Source organism: Cornus florida, unplaced genomic scaffold (assembly GCF_030987335.1).
Source record: "Cornus florida cultivar Cherokee Brave unplaced genomic scaffold, ASM3098733v1 CherokeeBrave_3.0.0_Hap2_Chr01, whole genome shotgun sequence".
NCBI classification, from domain to species: Eukaryota; Viridiplantae; Streptophyta; class Magnoliopsida; order Cornales; family Cornaceae; genus Cornus; species Cornus florida.
The window spans coordinates 46,656,459-46,674,362 of record NW_026775571.1 but is presented as its reverse complement, the minus strand read 5'-3'; the positions used below and the strand labels follow the sequence as shown (position 1 = coordinate 46,674,362).

Genomic DNA, 17,904 nt, shown 5'->3' with positions numbered 1-17,904 from the left:
GGTTAACAAATGCGGCATTCACTTGTTCATGGTGCTCACTTTGCACATGTCCATGGGGACAATTGGAAGTAGAATGTAGAACACTAGAATAAGTCATACATGTTTCATTAGATGGATGATAAATATGATTAGGGGAAGAAGACACTTGATTCACCGAATTTTGGTTGATCAAAAATTGATCATACCTTTGAGATAAGGACTTCATTTCAGCGGTAATAGCATTAGAATTGTCAACTTGATACAAGCCAACATTCCTCATTCCACCTAAATTTCTACCATTTTAGATGACAAAGATCGATGCATTGAATTTTCACTCATGCTTTCATATAAACGCCAAACATTATCCTTATGCCTATCAAGATAAGAACCACCTATGGAAGCATCTACCATTCCTTTAAAGTTATCCAACAAACCTTCAAAGAAAAATTGAACTATTTGCCATTTAGGTATGTCATGGTGTGGACACTTCCTAAGCAAGTCATTGAGGCGCTCCCATATCTCGTGAAACAATTCCCCTTCCCCTTGAGAAAATTCTATAATTGAAGTTCTCATTGCATTGGTCTTTGAAACTGCATAATACTTTTTTAAGAACTCTTGTTGCATTTCTGCCCAAGAAGTTATCGAAAAAGGCCTAAGATTGTTGAACCAATATTTTGCCTTGTCTTTAAGGGTGAAAGGAAAAGGTTTAAGTCTTAAAACCTCTTCCGGCATGTCCGTGTATTTCATGGTGGAACGCACTTCAAGAAACTCATCCAAATGCTTGTAAGGTTCTTCACTTGGAAGTCGATGATAGTTGGGAAGCATTTGAATGGTTTGTGGTTTAATCTCATAGTGATGTGCTCTAAATGGGGGCAATTGAATGTATATAGGTGCATTATATTCATTTGGCACATAATAATCGCGTAAAGCAAGACGAGGATTCACAATTGGCGGTGCAACATAAGCACCTTGATTACCTTGAATAATGGGAGGTTGTGGAGCAAAAATTCGCCGAGGCATTCCCAATGAAACTTGACCTTGTTGTTGTGGTGGAATGAAAGGTCTTGGCATGCCCAAAGGTACTTGAATGTTGTCGTGATGCATATTAGGGTAAAAGATACCTTGTTGGTCTATGTGACCAAGGTCCTCCACATGGTCCTCATTATGTTTTTCCATTGATGAAATAGAATGATTAAAATTACCCATTTCCTTAGAATTACGAACAATGGATTCAAGATTCAAATTAAGTGGGACAAGAGTAGGATTTAATGACCTACGACCATGCATGCACAAACAAAACAAAAATAAGCAACAAACAAGTAGCAATCACTCTGCTCCGCAACAAATCAATTAACAAACATCCTCCACATACATTGATCCCATACTCCCATGCTTTCAACAATATGCAAGAAAAATTAAATTGCCTCCACGCAGACTCACGATTTATCTAGAAAATGAAAAACTTGCCTCCACGCGGGCTCACGATTTAAGTAGAGATTGAGTTAGAAAAGCTCAAAAAGGGTCTTTAAGCAACTTCAAATTGTTTTTCAATTTTTTTTTTCTCCTTTCTTTCCTTGCCTTGCTTGCTTTGCAACTTTTATTTTTGAGCTTTTTATGCTTTTGCTTAGCTTCACTTGGCTTGCTTCTTTGCTTTTTAGTTTCCCTTTGCTTCACCCTCTTGGATCAATTCACCTAGCCAATCAAGAACAAACACAATAAGCAACCAAAATAAAAATAAAATAAGAACACAATCAAAAGAGTACTAATTCCTAATTGTTTCCAAAGTACGGCGTTGCCTATCCCCGGCAATGGCGCCAAAACTTGGTGTTGTCGATACCGAGCATGCAAAAACAAGCAAAATGAGTGTGGCTAAGTTTGAATTTGTAAAGTGCCACTACTACCTCTAACTACTAATATAACTAGGGTGAGTAGGGATCGTCCTAAAGGAAAGGAGTCGTGCTTTGGAACCAATTATAGAGTAGTAGGTCAAATGATTAAAGATTGGGTGATTTGATTAAACTAGAGTTCAATTAAAACATGCAATTATCAATCTAGAAATTAGAGGGAAATAAATGAGAGAGAGGACTTGGGGCTTAGAGTTCACCATTAAGCTTCACTTTACTAGACACTAGCAATTGTAATTAATGGGGACACTTAAGTTATAAAATGTGTGTGTGTGTGTGTCACTAATTGAAAACTAAGCATGGATGACAAATAAGTATAGATTGTCTAGTCAATCTAGTGAATAGCACAACATATCAAATGAAACCAAAAACCATTCAATTCAACGATAATTAGAGCACACACAATATTCTAGAGACATGTACTCTTTGCATTCATAAGTATGGAACATCAAGAAACAAGAATAGATTGTCCACCTATCTAGGAATTTAAAACAACTACACTACATCTAGGCTAGAGGCATGAAAATTAAACTAATTAAACTAAAGGTGTGGCACAATCTATCAAGAAACAAGTGTGACCCATCAAATAAATTACAAATATACTCAATTAAGCACTTTGTTTTGACCATTACTAGATTAACAATAGCAATACACATAGACATGCATTAATTTCATTAAATCTAGAGAAAAACACATGAATCATCCATTCTAGCATACATAAACATATGGATAGAACTAAATGATCAATTAAAAGCATTAATCTATACACATCAAGTAGAAACCACAAGATATATATTTATTCAAGATCAAAACATCAATTACAACTTAAATCCCCAAAAATGTACTAAAGACTAGGTCTAGAAAGCAAACTTAGGGGCCATCTCTAGCCCCAAGTGAAGGATTTAGCCACTCATTGTAGTGGTCATGAAACCCTCAAGGGCTAGTTTGGAGATTGACATCATCCTCTTTATCCTTGTTTCCTTCTCAAAAACCTAGTTCTAGAGAGAAAACTATGTAATAAAAAATATCTACTCAATGAATATTCTAAGATAAAAATGATTGTCTATTCAATTAATTCATTAATTCCTCTTTTGAGTAGCCTCCAAGTTAGAATAACAGCCTATGATTAGAGGAAATTCACAGCTATACAAATTAGGTAGAAAACGGTACGCTCGGGAACTAGACAACACACTGCCAGTAGGCACTTCGATCGATCAAACATTTAGCTTCGATCGATCAAAGCTGATGTGGCACCAAAATATCTTCCAAGCTTTATCTAATTGTATGGCCGACCACGTCGATCTCCTATTTGTAGGATAGAGGTTGGAGAGAGCAGATTTTTGGGTCTTAAATTCATAAAGGATACTTCTGAAAAGATTGCTCTTATTAGGGATCGCATGCGCACTGCCCAGAGTAGGCAGAAGAGTTATGCCGATCGTTGTACTCGTGCATTGGAGTTTCAGGTTGGGGATCAGGTTCTACTCAAAGTGTCTCCTATAAAAGGAGTAATGCGCTTTAGGAAGAAAGGGAAGTTGTTACCGCGGTTTGTCGGTCCATTCATGATTACAGATCGCGTTGAAGCTATGCTTATCGGTAAGCACTTTTGGACCATTTGGATCGTTTGCACAATGTGTTTCATGATTCCATGTTGCGAAAATTTATGCGAGATGAGGATCGTTATCAGCATATCGATGTTGGTGAGATTGAGCTGCAGCCGGATGCAACATATATGAAGCCACCGTGTCGTATTGTAGATCGTCGGGATCAGATTCTTCGTAATAAGGTTATACCTTTAGTGCGTGTTCAGTGGAGTCACCATAATGAGGATGAGTCTACTTAGGAATGAGAGGATGCTATTCGCTTACAGTTTTCTGAAATTATGGAAGAAGGTAAAAGTGAATTCTGAGGACTGAATTCCATTTGTTAGGGGGAAGAATGTAATACCCCTAATTTTAAAAAGATAGTCTCGGTATTTATTTGTTTCTTTTAAATGCAATTTTATATTATTAATTTGATTTCTTAGTTATTTATTTAATTGCTTGTTTGAATTAATTGTGTATATGGTTATTTGACTTAAGTTGTTTATTTATTTGTAAAATTGAATTAACTGTTTGCTACATGTTTAAAAGAAATAAATTATTTAAATTAAATTAAATGTTTATTCTATTTATTTTTATTTTAAAGAAGTTGGGCTTGGGTAGTAGCAATGGATCAACCGTTTGGGTCTCATGGACTATTTGGATAGAGATTAAATGGGTACAGTTTAATCCATGGATAGTTATACATATATACATATATACATGGGTATATATGTATATAAGGCTAGTTTAATTACTAATTATACTTAATAGTTAAATGAGTAGTAATATTCAGTACATATGTGTTATATAGTTTTAGGGTTTAATTTATATATATATATGAATATCACGTTGTGGGATAGCAGACTTAGATATATATGTATTTATTTTATTATATTTTCTTTTCTTTCTCTTAGTATAATTAGAATCAGGTTTTATAAGCCTCTATATATATGTCTACCAAGGGTTTAGAAACCTGGCGTGCCTATCGCGATGTAACCAAATTTGTGCAAAATAGTGTGGCCAAGTTTTAAATTTATAAATACCACTACTACCTCTAACTAAAAATATACCTAGGGTGAGTAGGGATCGTCCCAAGGGATTTGTGTGCGTATTTGCAATGGAAATAATATATATGGTTAGTAGGTCGGGTGATCAAAAGATGTTTGTTTGGTTGATTAAACTATAATTCAATTGAAATTAAAGCAAGCAAAATATAATAATTTAGAAGATAGGAAAAAAGATATAGAGGAGAGGACTTGGGGTACTAGAGCTCATAACTAAGCTTGACTTCACTAGACACTAGCAATTGTATATCAATGGGGAAATTGAATTGTAATTTGTGTGTGTGTGTGATATTAATTGAAACTAGACATGGAGGGCAAATAAGTATATATTGTTTAGCCAATTCAAATGAAAAGCACAACCTATCAAATGAGACCAAAATCCATTCAATGAAATCATAATTTATGCACACAAATATCTAGAAACATACACCCTTTGTATTCATAAGTATGAAACACCAAGGAACAAGAATTGATTGTTCACCTATCTATGAATCTAAAGCAATTACACTACATCTACACTAAAGACATGGAAATTAAACTAAGTAAGCTAAAGGTGTGGCACAATCCATCAAGAAACAAGTGTGAACCATCAAATAAATTACAAAAGTGTTCAATTAAGCACTATATTTTGATCTTCACTATATTAACTTCATCCATACACATAGACATGCATAAATTCCATTAAATCGAGAGAAAAACAAATGAATTATGCATTCTAGCATACATAGACATATGATTAGAAATAGATAATCAATTGAAAGCATTACACCGTACACATCAAGTAGAAACCACAAGATATATATATAAATCTAAGATCAAAACATTTATTACAAGTAAATCCCCAAAAATATACAAAGCACTAGGTCTAGAAAGCAAACTCAGGGGCTAATCTAGCCCCAAGTAGATGTCTAACCACTCATTGAAGTAGTCATCCAACCCTCAAGGGCTATCTCCATGTAGGAATGACCTCCTTCTTGATGGAAACCCTAGAAGAATGTGTAAAGCTCTCTAGTCCAAGTTATGTATTGAATTTTGTGAGATATCTCAAGATATGATGATATATGTAAAAATATGGCTCAAACTCCTTATATAGGTAGCTCAAGTGTCACACCCCATGGTCTGGACTCGTGCGCTAGGGCCCTTGCAATGTTTGCACCACGAGCCATCTTTTAATGAACTGGACTCTGTTTTAATTCGGACTTGAGGAGGTTCGATCGATCGAACTGTGGTGAGATCGATTGAACTTAGGTGAGATCCATCGAATGTTGCAGAGATCGATTATCTTTGGTGGCGCCTTTTTGAATAAAGACAAATCTCTGAGATATTTTGGGAAAGAGACAAAAGTGGTAGGTGGGGTAGTAGGTGAGGATAAGATCAAACAATTTCGATCGATCGAAGAAAAGTTGGATCGATCGAAGATGGTGGAATATTTTGGATAAGGATAAAGGCTTGGATCCATCTTGAAATGTCTAGATCGATCACATTTAGATGGATCGAAGAATTGTTGAGATCAATCGAACTTGCTGCTTTTCCACCACTTTGCTTCTTTCTTCCATTCAGCTTGAGATCACTTCTTTAATGCTTTTATTTGGCTGAATTAACTTATTTTTGGGATAAGCACCTGAAAGGGCAATAACATGAAATTAGTCTAAGAGGGGAAAATAAGATAGATAAAGGTCATAGAATGCTCAAACTTAAGGGGTTTAAATGCGCACTTTTCAGCGCTCATCACACCCCCAAACTTAAATATTGCTAGTCCCTAGCAATGAACTACAAATTAAAGGAATGAAATGAACAACTACATAACTATGAATCTAGAAAGCAATAAATGGATAACGCCACTTTTGTAGGGAACACGATTGCATTTAGCATATACAACAAGTCTTTTAAACCCCTAGGTTACCCCTAGTGGAGGAGTGAAGTCTCGTGAGGGTTTCCAGAAATGATACCCACAAACATTAAGCTCATTTTCACAAAAAGAGGCACCAATATTGCAAACAAGCATTGGGAGAAAACTACCCCAAGTATGCAATTTTTCAATCATTTCCAAGCAATCTCCCAAAATCTCAACATCAAGTAAGCAAATATGGTCCTCTACACATCAAGAAAATAATCATGCAAATCAAAACAACACTAGAATCCTTTTTGAGTGGACCGGCATCAAATATGTTGATATCTAAGCTAACTAAAGAAATGATCACATCCTTACCCTCAAATTAGCACATAAATCTAGTACCGATCATCAAGACAAAGAGTGGACCTTTTATTAAAGCTTTATTAATCTAGGTGCGTTTATTCTTTTCACTCGAATTTTTTTTTTTGGTACTACCCTAAGGATCAAAGATGGAAGCATGGTGCAATGTAGTGATCTATTAAGCTTTCTAGCGATCCATGAGGTCGAGCATTAGGTCAATGACTTCCAAACTGGACGGCTTTAGGGCATTAGGTGTTCAAACACCTCTAAAAACTTACAAGCTCAAATCAACTAGGCTACAAATCAAAACAACCTCCATCTAATCATTTCCTACTTCTCACCTTTTGGGATAAGTCCTCACTTTTTTTATTTATTTTTGCATAAACTTTTTCTTTTTTTTTTCAAGTTATTAACCTAGAGTTTGGGCCCTCCACCTTTCGGCGCGAGAAATTCAGCGCTTGATGAGGCTAGAATCTTGGCTACTTAATGGAAAAGGTTTGTTATCCACCTTCATCAAGAATAAAAACTTTCAACGCACTACTAGCCCAATTGGGATATAACCAATTCAATAATCAACAAAGCATGTACCCCACAAATGAATGCTAGTGTGCACCTGTGCTAGTGTAGAATCCTAGAGTGAATCTCAAAACAATTACAAAATCAGAATGATGTGGACCACAAGTGCAAGTAAAATATCAATCTTTCGAAAAATTTACTCCTAAAAGGCATTCACAAGGTATACAAGGAGTATTGAACTCTCAAGTCAAGAAATTTATAAATTTTAAGCAATATAGTCCTCAAAAGATCAAAATCATAAATAATCATAGACCAATCATAGAAAATCCCTCAAATACACAAGTCATGCTCAAAATTTTGAATTGAAAACAAACACTGCAAATAACACCATTACCCCCAAACTTAAACGGCACAATGTCCTCAATGTGCAAAGAGAACAAAAGAAAGAGTATACCAATGCAGCTATGGCAAAGAATAACTGGGACACAAGTATCCAAAGTGGGTGGTATAACCACCCCAAACTTGGGATTAACTATGATCATGAAAAGATAGCACTTGGATAAAACTGATCAGATAACAAACGGATAATAATAGTGCATAGTGGACATGCAAGTGTAAATGGGATAATAAATGAAATAAAGAGAGAGGAATATGGGTGGTCCTAAAAAAAAAATTGGGCAGCACTATCTCACTGAAGTCACTAGGATGTACTTGATAAATGGAGTCAATCACAGATATGTTTATCAATATGAGAGATGACATCCAAAAATAGCAGGCATAGAATAATAAAAATAAAGTATAGTAGATCACAGTATCAGGGCCAACAGACTGGCCGCAAAAATAGCAATATAGTATCAAAGTAGCAGTTTAAGATCACAGATATAGAAAGATGATAGTAAAGATATAGAGATCAGACAAAGGAAGTAGGGTGAGCGGGGCGTGATCCTCGGATATCTCTGGATATGCTCTGCAGTGTAGCCAAAACGTCTGAATAGAGAGACGCCACATCGGCTCTGAGAGAGACTACCGCATCCTCTAAAGTCTGGATACGCTCTCCTAGGCCAGGTGTCTGAGCTGGAGCTTCAGGTATGACTGGATTAGGAGACTAACGTATGTCCTAACTATGCTCCTGAGAATGAATTGGTGACCCTACCGGAGAGTGATGTTGTAACTCCTCTAGAGGTTGCTACTCTAGGTCTATCACCATATACGCATCCGTAGCCACCGGTGGGTTTGCTGGAGCTGCTGCTGCCATCTCTGCCTCCTCTAACTCAGCTGCCTCCTCAGCTGGTAAGATCCTCTTCTAAACTCCGGATAAGAACGTTATAGCTCTTGTTCCAATCCTTCTTTCTGTAGTGGCATGCCCCTGACTCAGGGCGCTCATTTGGATGGAATGGATAGTGCTGATCTTAGAGGATCTGAGTGATAAGGTGAGCAAATGGGAGGCACTTAGCCCACTTGGGCTTCGCCTTGCTGATGTAATCCGTATAAAGCTTCATCATGACACTCTAGTAGAGTGCCAGAATAGATACCCAGTGGCCTGTATAGAATGAATAGAGGGCGGCCAAAAAGTCTGAACGCCGTTAGATCTTATGGCCCGCCATAAATATGTTTCGGTACAAGACCGAATCGAAGAACCATAAATCATCGAGCAGATAAGTTCGTGTGGCGAATGTCTCGCCATCTGCGTAGTGGCCAGTCAGTGCAACAGCCATGTCTATGTCAGAAGGCCTCCTCAAGATAAGATAGGCTAGATCAGGAGGGCAGACATGTGGGCACCGAGAAGATCTGGCTAATGTGTCAACTGTGATCCGGATGGGGTGGCCATCAATAGTAGTCTACAGCTCCGATAGGTTACTCAGGTCCGGCCGGAGGTTCTGGAAGAACAACCGAACAAGCCACGGGTAAACAAGATAGGTAACTGGGGCCAAAATAACTGAGATGCCCCACCGGTCAATATCATAGTAAGCTGCCCTGGTCAGGACTGACCAGGAGAAGAAAGCAATATCAAACACTAACTCATGCACCACAGAAAGGCGTGAGTATCTCTGGGTAGGTCTGTCTCGGACCTGGCCTGGCTATGCCGGTGGTAGAGAAGGAGATGGTGTATGCTCAACCACATCTAAAGAAGAAGATGATGTAGAAGCCGAAGACTATAGTCTGGAATCAGATGATAAGGACTGAGCTGAAGCTGGCTTGGGAGCTGGGTCCTGAGCATGAGAAGGTCCTACCTGTTCCTCTATCCTAGGCCTGACTCGGCGCTCATACTGCCGGCGGGCAACTGTCTTAACCCGTGCCATGGCCTGTAAAACAAAAGGGAAACACTTGCAATAGAAGTTAGTAACAGATAATAGAGAATTGAAGCGCAACATATAGAAACATGTATGTCAAATAAGATAGACAACTCAGAATAATTGACATGAATCTATGCAAGTGATGACGCAGCCAAATAAACAGTGACTAAGTGAAACATGCTAAATAGTATAAGTATAGAATGCATCCAATATGGAAAGCACAGGCATTGAGCATGATTAAGATAGCATAGAATACAAGAGATAGTGTGTGAAGTGTATATGCAAATCTGTGATCTTCGATCGATCAGGAAAATATGAGATCGATCCAAGTTGGATCGATCAGGACTAAGTGAGATCGATCTTTCTCTGATCAATCAGAGAAAAATTTGATCGATCAAACTGCTGTGAGAAATTTGAAAAGTCACAAATCTGTGACGTGGAAAACACGGGGGCACCCGAGCAAGCTCGTGGGCCCTCTCACACAACAACAACACAAGAATGGTCACTTATCTTGGCACATGACCCCCAAAATCGAAACGAAAATGAAATATATACAAATATATATATACATATATATACACATATATACACATGCTCAAAGCTTCAAAAATGGAAAGAAATCATCATGAAAGCTCAGATCTAACATAGAAATATGGTCATCATTCAAGATTAAAGCTCGAAATCTAAAAATTAAACTCAAACTTACCAAATTGGATGAGAGAGTGGAGATCGAGAGAGATGAGTAGATCTCAAGCAAGGAAGAGATTGGAAGCCTCGAAGAAGGTCGCCGGAGACATACCAGAGGGTGGGAAGAAGATGGGCAGCGAAGAGAGAAGATGGGGCTCTGCGATCGATCTTTGAATCGATCTAAATGACCCCTGGTTTTTATTTTTAAAAATGATCTCCGACATGTTCGATCGATCGAGAAAAATCTCAGATCGATCGAACATAGATAGATCTTGAAGGAACACAGATCGATCTATGCCTCAAAATGACACAGTATTTTTGGAATTTTTTTTTGAAAATTAAAATTAAAATTAAAAATATTTTTAGATTTTTGGAAATAAGAATAAAATTAAAATTAAAATTAAAATTAAACTAAAATAAAAGTAAATTAAAACAAAACTCTTTTTGGATTTTTGAAAATATTTTAAAAATAAAATTACAAAATAAAGGAAAATATTTTTGGATTTTGAAAATTTTCTTCAAACAAAAAAAAAAAGAAAAAAAAAATGTATGTATATATATATATATATATATATATATATATTTTACATTCAAAATTCAAAGGGCAGTTAAAGTCAAAGTCAATGTCAACCAAGGAACACAGATCGATCAATCCAAGATTGATCTGGAAAAGACTTCGATCGATCAAATAGGTGAAAACCTGCAGACAAATTCGAACGATTGCACAAAGAGGCCTTTTTCATGGGTTTCAAAAAAATTTCTAAGTGTAGAATGAAGATCGATCTGAGGACAATCTCAATCGATCTTGGAACACTAAGATCGATCAGAAATAAAGTTCGCTCGATACACAAAGAGCTGATTTATGCAGGGAATTCTCGCTCAGTGGAACAGAGAGGTGATTGGATGCAGGGTTGGTAGTTTGATCGATCGAACTTACTTTGAGATCGATCGAATAGGCACAAAATGCCTATTTTCATAATGAAAGTGCTTGCATACTCAACCAAAATTCTAACAATATGTATAAACCCAGAATATATCTAGACGACGCAAGAAATAAAAGGTAACATAGAAATGAGGGAGCAATAGGGTTGTAAATCCTACGAAGCATTACTAGTCTTTAACGTCTCTAGCAAGACGTTGGGCTCTTTTAGCCCAGATCAAATATCCTGTTATACATCCCCTCCTTGGCAGGGTGAAAAACACTTTGAACCCCATCCAACAAATTGTTCTCTAAGGAACTCGTTGGATTTGGCTCAAAAGAGATTGACGGTCCTTGGTCAAAACAACTCTTGGGCTTGGAACACCTGGTTTTAAAACAATTTTCTTTGAATTGTTTTTCATAAGCAAACCATGGGAATGTTTAATATCAAGTAGAGACTCAACTTCATTAAATTCATTAGCAATGCAATTTTTAACAACACACACTTCTTCATGCTTGTCTATGGATGGGTTGGATTAAAGATGTTCAACTTCACTTTCATATGCCCAAATGAGATTTTCATTATCCCCGTCCTACAATTGATGTTGGCATTTGCAGTTACAAGAAATGACGGCCAAGGATAATGGGAATTTGGCTCTTGTGGTTCGGAACCGGTTCCGTGTCTATGACAACGAAATCAATGGGGAAGAAGAACTTATCAATCTTAATCAAAACATCCTCAATGATACCCCGGGGCTTTTTGATGGATCGGTCGGCAAGTTGCAAAACTACCAACGTTGGTTTTAAGTCTCCTAAGCCCAATTTGACATACACTGATTATAGAAGAAGGTTGACACTTACTCTTAAGTCTAGAAGAGCTCGATTAATGATATGGTCACCGATAATGCAAGAGGTAGTAGGTGAACCGGGGTCCTTAAACTTTGGGAGAGTGTTGTGTTGCAAAATGGAGCTCACTTGCTCGGTCAAGACCACTTTCTTTGGTGCTTGGCTCTTATTCTTCCTCTTTTGGGTGCAAAGATCTTTCAAGAACTTGGCATAAGCCGAAATTTATTTAATTGCATCCAAAAGCAGAAGATTGATCTTCACTTGCCTAAACATTTCAATGATTTCATTGGTCTTGGTCTTTTGTTTGTCAAGAGAGATAGATCCTTTCAAGGCATCCGAAAATGGAGCTCTTGGCTCAAAAACTTTTTCAAAATCTTTCTTTGAAGAATCTTCAACACAAGAATTTTTAAAATCATTTGTCAAATCATTGTTTAATTCATATTTCAAATCATTTTTCAAAACTTGCTCAATAAAATGATTATGCACATGCAATGAAAGAGGAATAGAATGTGAAACGAGACGAGTGTCAACTTTTGGTTGCACCGGTTCACTCTCTTCATTGGAAATACCTACTTGGTTGTCAATAATCTTCTCACTTCTCAAGGTTGTTACCACATTGACATGTTCAATTGTGGTACCTTCCGATGAGGAATGAGTCTCCACAACACATTGTTGCTTTGGTGGGGCATTTAGAGGCATCTTCCTTTTCTCTTGAGCATTCAAAGTACTAACTATTTGCCCGACTTGGGTTTCTAACTTAACAATGGATTGAGAATGGGAATGAAGCAATTGAATGTTCGCCTCTAAAGTGCCTAAAGTGGTCAACACTTTCTCCTCAAAAGCAGGACTCTTAGAGTTTCCTTGAGAATACGATGATTGGTTAGGAAAATAAGAATTAGAGAATTAATTACCATGCGATTGAAATGATGATCTAAAACCTTGGGATCCTTGGCTTTGCATTGGAGGTGGAACATACTTTCCTTGAAAACCACCTTGGGGAGGGTTTAAGCCTTCCCCTTGGCTTTTCCAAGAGAAGTTTGGATGGTTCCTCCAACTCGAATTGTAATGAGTGCCATATGGATTATTCTCTTAGTTAACAAATGTAGCATTAACTTGTTCATGATGTTCACTTTGCACATATCCATGGGGACAATTAGAAGTAGAATGTAAAACACTTGAACAAGTCATACAAGATTCATTAGATGCATGATGATGAACATGATGAGGGGAAGAAGACAATTGATTCGCCGAATTTTGGTTGATCAAGAATTGATCAAACCTTTGAGATAAGGATTTCATCTCTGTGGCTATGTCATTGAAATTTTCAACTTGATATAAGCCAACATTCTTCCTTCCACCTAGATTTCTACCATTTTTAGAAGATAAAGATATATGCATTGAATTTTCACTCATACTTTCATACAATTGCCATACATCATTTTCATGCTTGTCAAGATAAGAACCACCCATAAATGCATCAACCATACCCTTGTGATTATCTGGTAAACTTTCGAAGAAATATTAAACTAGTTGCCACTTAGGTATGTCATGATGTGGGCACTTTTTAAGCAAGTCATTAAACCTTTCCCATGCCTCATGAAATATTTCCCCATCCCCTTGAGAAAATTCGTGAATGGAAGTTCTCATGGCATTGGTCTTCGAAACCGGATAGTACTTTTTCAAGAACTCTTGTTGCATTTCTACCTAAGAAGTTATTGAAAAAGGCCTAAGATTATTGAACCAATATTTTGCCTTGTCTTTAAGGGTGAAAGGAAAAAGTTTAAGTCTTAAAACCTCTTCCGGCACGTCCGTGTATTTCACGGTGGAACACACTTCAAGAAACTCATCCAAATGCTTGTAAGGTTCTTCACTTGTAAGTCCATGATAGTTTGGAAGCATTTGAATCGTTTGCGGTTTAATCTCATAATGATGTGCTCTAAATGGGGGCAATTGAATACAAGTGGGTGCATTATATTCATTAAGCACATAATGATCACGCAAAGTAATGGGAGGATTCCCAACCGGTGGTGCTAAACGAACACCGTAATTAACTTAAACCATGGGAGGTTGTGGAGCAAAAATTGGCCGAGGCATTCCCAATGGAATTTGGCCTTATTGTTGTGGTGGGATAAATAGTCTAGGCATGCCTAATGGTACTTGGATGTCATCATGATGCACATTAGGGTGGAGGATGCCTTGTTGGTCTATGCGACCAAGGTCCTCCACATGGTCATCATGTTGCTCCTCTATTGATGAAATAGAGTGATGAGAACTACCTCTTCCCCTAGGATTACGAATAACCGATTCAAGATGCAAATTAGGAGGGACAAGAGTAGGATTTAATGATCTACGACCATGCATGCACTAACAAAACAAAAACAAGCAAGTAACAAGTAACAGTCACTTCACCTTCGCAACAAATCAATCAATAAACTTCCTCCACATACAATGATCCAATACTCCTATGCTTTCAAAAATATGCAAGAAAAGTAATTTGCCTCCACGCGGGCTCACGATCTATCTAATGAAAGTAAAAAAATTTGTCTCCACGCGGGCCGACAATTTAACTAGAGATTGAGTTAGAAAGATATCACAAAGGGTCCTTAAGCAACTTCAATTCATTTTTCAAATAAAAATAAAGTAAAGACACGATCAAAAGAGTACTAATTCATAATTGTTTCCAAAACAAGGCATTGCTAACTCAAACCCCGAAAATGGCACCAAAAACTTGATGTGCTCGCGATGCAACCAAATTTATGAAAAATAGTGTGACCAAGTTTTAAATTTATAAATGTAACTACTACCTCTAACTAAAAATATAGCTAGGGTGAGTAGGGATCGTTCCAAGGGATTTGTGGGCGTATTTGCAATGAAAACAATATATAGGGTTAGTAGGACGAGTAATCAAAAGATGGTTTGTTTGGTTGATTAAACTATAATGCAATTGAAATTAAAGCTAGCAAAATACAATAATTTAGAAGATAGGGAAAAAGATATAGAGGAGAAGACTTGGAGTACTAAAGCTCACCACTAAGCTTGACTTCACTAGACACATCAATTGTATATCAATGGGGAAATTGAATTGTAATTTGTGTGTGTGTGTGACATTAATTGAAACTAGGCATGGAGGACAAATAAGTACATATTGTCTAGCCAATTCAAATGGAAAGCACAACCTATCAAATGAGACCAAAATCCATTCAATGAAACCACAATTTATGCACACACAACTATCTAGAAACATACACCCTTTGTATTCAGAAGTATGGAACACCAAGGAACAAGAATTGATGGTCCATCTATCTATGAATCTAAAGCAACTACACTACATCTACACTAAAGACATGGAAATTAAACTAAGTAAGCTAAAGGTGTAGCACAATCCATCAAGAAACAAGTGTGAACCATCAAATTAATTACAAAAATGTTCAATTAAGCACTATGTTTTGATCTTCACTAGATTAATTTCATCCATACACATAGACATGCATAAATTCCATTAAATCTAGAGAAAAACACATGAATTATCCATTCTAGCATACATAGACATATGATTAGAAATAGATAATCAATTGAAAGCATTAATCCATACAAATCAAGTAGAAACCATAAGATATATATATAAATCCAAGATCAAAACATTTATTACAAGTAAATCCCCAAAAATATACAAAGCACTAGGTCTAGGAAGCAAACTTAGGGGCTACTCTAGCCCCAAGTAGATGTCTAGCCACTAATTGAAGTAGTCATCCAACCCTCAAGGGCTATCTCCATGTAGGAATGACCTCCTTCTTGATGGAAACCATAGAAGATTGGAAGAACTCCCAAAATGTGTAAAGCTCTCTAGTCTCTAGCCTCCTCTCCTAGATATATGTTGAATCTTGTGAGATATCTCAAGATATGATGATATATGTAAAAATATGGCTCAAACTCCTTATATAGGCAGCTCAAGTGTCACACCCCATGGTCTGGACTCATGCACTAGGGCCCTTGTAATGTTTTCACCATGAGCCATCTTTTAATGAGCTGGACTTTATTTTAATTCGGACTTGAGGAGTTTCGATTGATCGAACTGTGGTGAAATCGATCAAACTTAGGTGAGATCTATTGAATGTTGCAGAGATCGATCATCCTTGGCGGCACCTTTTTGAATAAAGACAAATCTCTGAGATATTTTGGGAAAGAGACAAAAGTGGTAGGTGGGGTGGTAGGTGAGCATAAGATCAAACAATTTCGATCGATCGAAGAATAGTTGGATCGATCGAAGATCGTGGAATCTTTGGATAAGGACAAAGGCTTGGATCCATCTTGAAATGTCTAGATTGATCACATCTAGATCGATCGAAGAATTGTTGGGATTGATTGAACTTGCTGCTTTTCCACCACTTTGCTCATTTTTTCCATTCAGCTTGATATCGTTTCTTTAATGCTCTTATTTAGCTGAATTAACTTATTTTTGGGATAAGCACTTGAAAAGGGAAATAACATGAAATTAGTCTAAGATGGGAAAATAAGATAGATAAAGGTCCTAGAATGCTTAAGCTTAAGGGGTTTAAATGCATACTTTTCAGCGCTCATCAAAACCCTATTCATGTTTACATAGAGGCGGAGAGATATACAGAGATGTTTGAGAGAAAAACTGAGAGGAAAAGTTGGGGTTTTGACCGGAGATTGAAGGTCAGACCAAGGAGAAAGGAAGAAGGTATGCTTGTGAGTTAAACCAGGAGCAGCAGAGGAGTTTAACGGCAGTTAAGGAATCGTCAGAATAATTAGAGAAGACGGTTTAAGGTTTCAAAACTGAAACCAAAGGCAAGTTATTTCTCTGACTCCTTCCCTTAGACTTGTGTTATGTGTATGCCTAGATAATCTCCTGGATTTAATCGGACATTAATTAGACTTGTTTGAATGTTAATTCAGAGTTTAAACTTTATTTTTGTGTTTTTAACTGAAGTTGATTTATCGAATAAATTGTTTCATCATACATGTTTTAATTATAGTTGATGATGCCTATTATGTTTATATAAATTTCTAGGTTAATATTGGACATAGATTAGATCCTAAGAACCCTAACAAAGCATTACAGAGGGTTTTTAACATCACCGGAGGCGAGGAAGATGATAGGAAGTAAGGGCAGAGCCGGCTCCCAAAGGGATAGAGCCGGCTCCCTAAATTTTTGAGCATACGGTTCTCTAGGAGAGAGAGAGCCGGCTCCCTAATGGAGGGAGCTGGCTCCACAAAGGGGAGAGCCGGCTCCCTCCTTAGGGGAGGCAGCTCCCTCGTTGAAATACACCAGTAGGTGTAATTTTTGGATTTTTTTGGACTTCAGGAGGCTAAAGTGTAATTCTGGACTTTAATGGGGGGTTTTAAATGATTTTTATATGCATGTTAAAATCAAATAAATGTATTATTCTATGCTATTATGCTAAGATATTGAACATCATGAAATTTGAATACTGAATTGCATGCTGTCAAGGATTATGGAAGATTTATTTGCTTGTTGTTGTTCTAGCAAATTAAATGGATGAATGTGAAATTACTTTTGAATTTTTTAATATAATGTGCTCAGTTATTTATCTGATTGACATTATATCATGCTCTGGATTTTAATTGATGAAATACTTTATTTTTGTTCTATCAATTATTGGATTTATGGATTATATACACCGGTATGGGATGGTGGCATATTAGAGATGGATTAGTTCAAAACGCTAAGTCCTACCTATTCTTTTATAAGGGAATGGATTAACTACAAAAGTTAAATCCTACTTATATTTGTGTCAGGTCAATGAATAGTTGAATGACATACCTTAGTTTTGGATAGATTTATATATATATATAATTATGGTGCCATGATATGAGCTTGAGTCTTAGGACCGTGGTTAGGGTGCGTATATGGTCTAGGATGGATGACTGGATATAGT

General features: G+C 36.9%; 1 pseudogene; it reads left to right on the top strand.

Moving 5' to 3' along the window:
* Window positions 1-13,526: 13,526 nt before the first annotated feature.
* On the top strand, window positions 13,527-13,624 carry LOC132283594 (small nucleolar RNA R71; annotated as a pseudogene).
* Window positions 13,625-17,904: the final 4,280 nt, after the last annotated feature.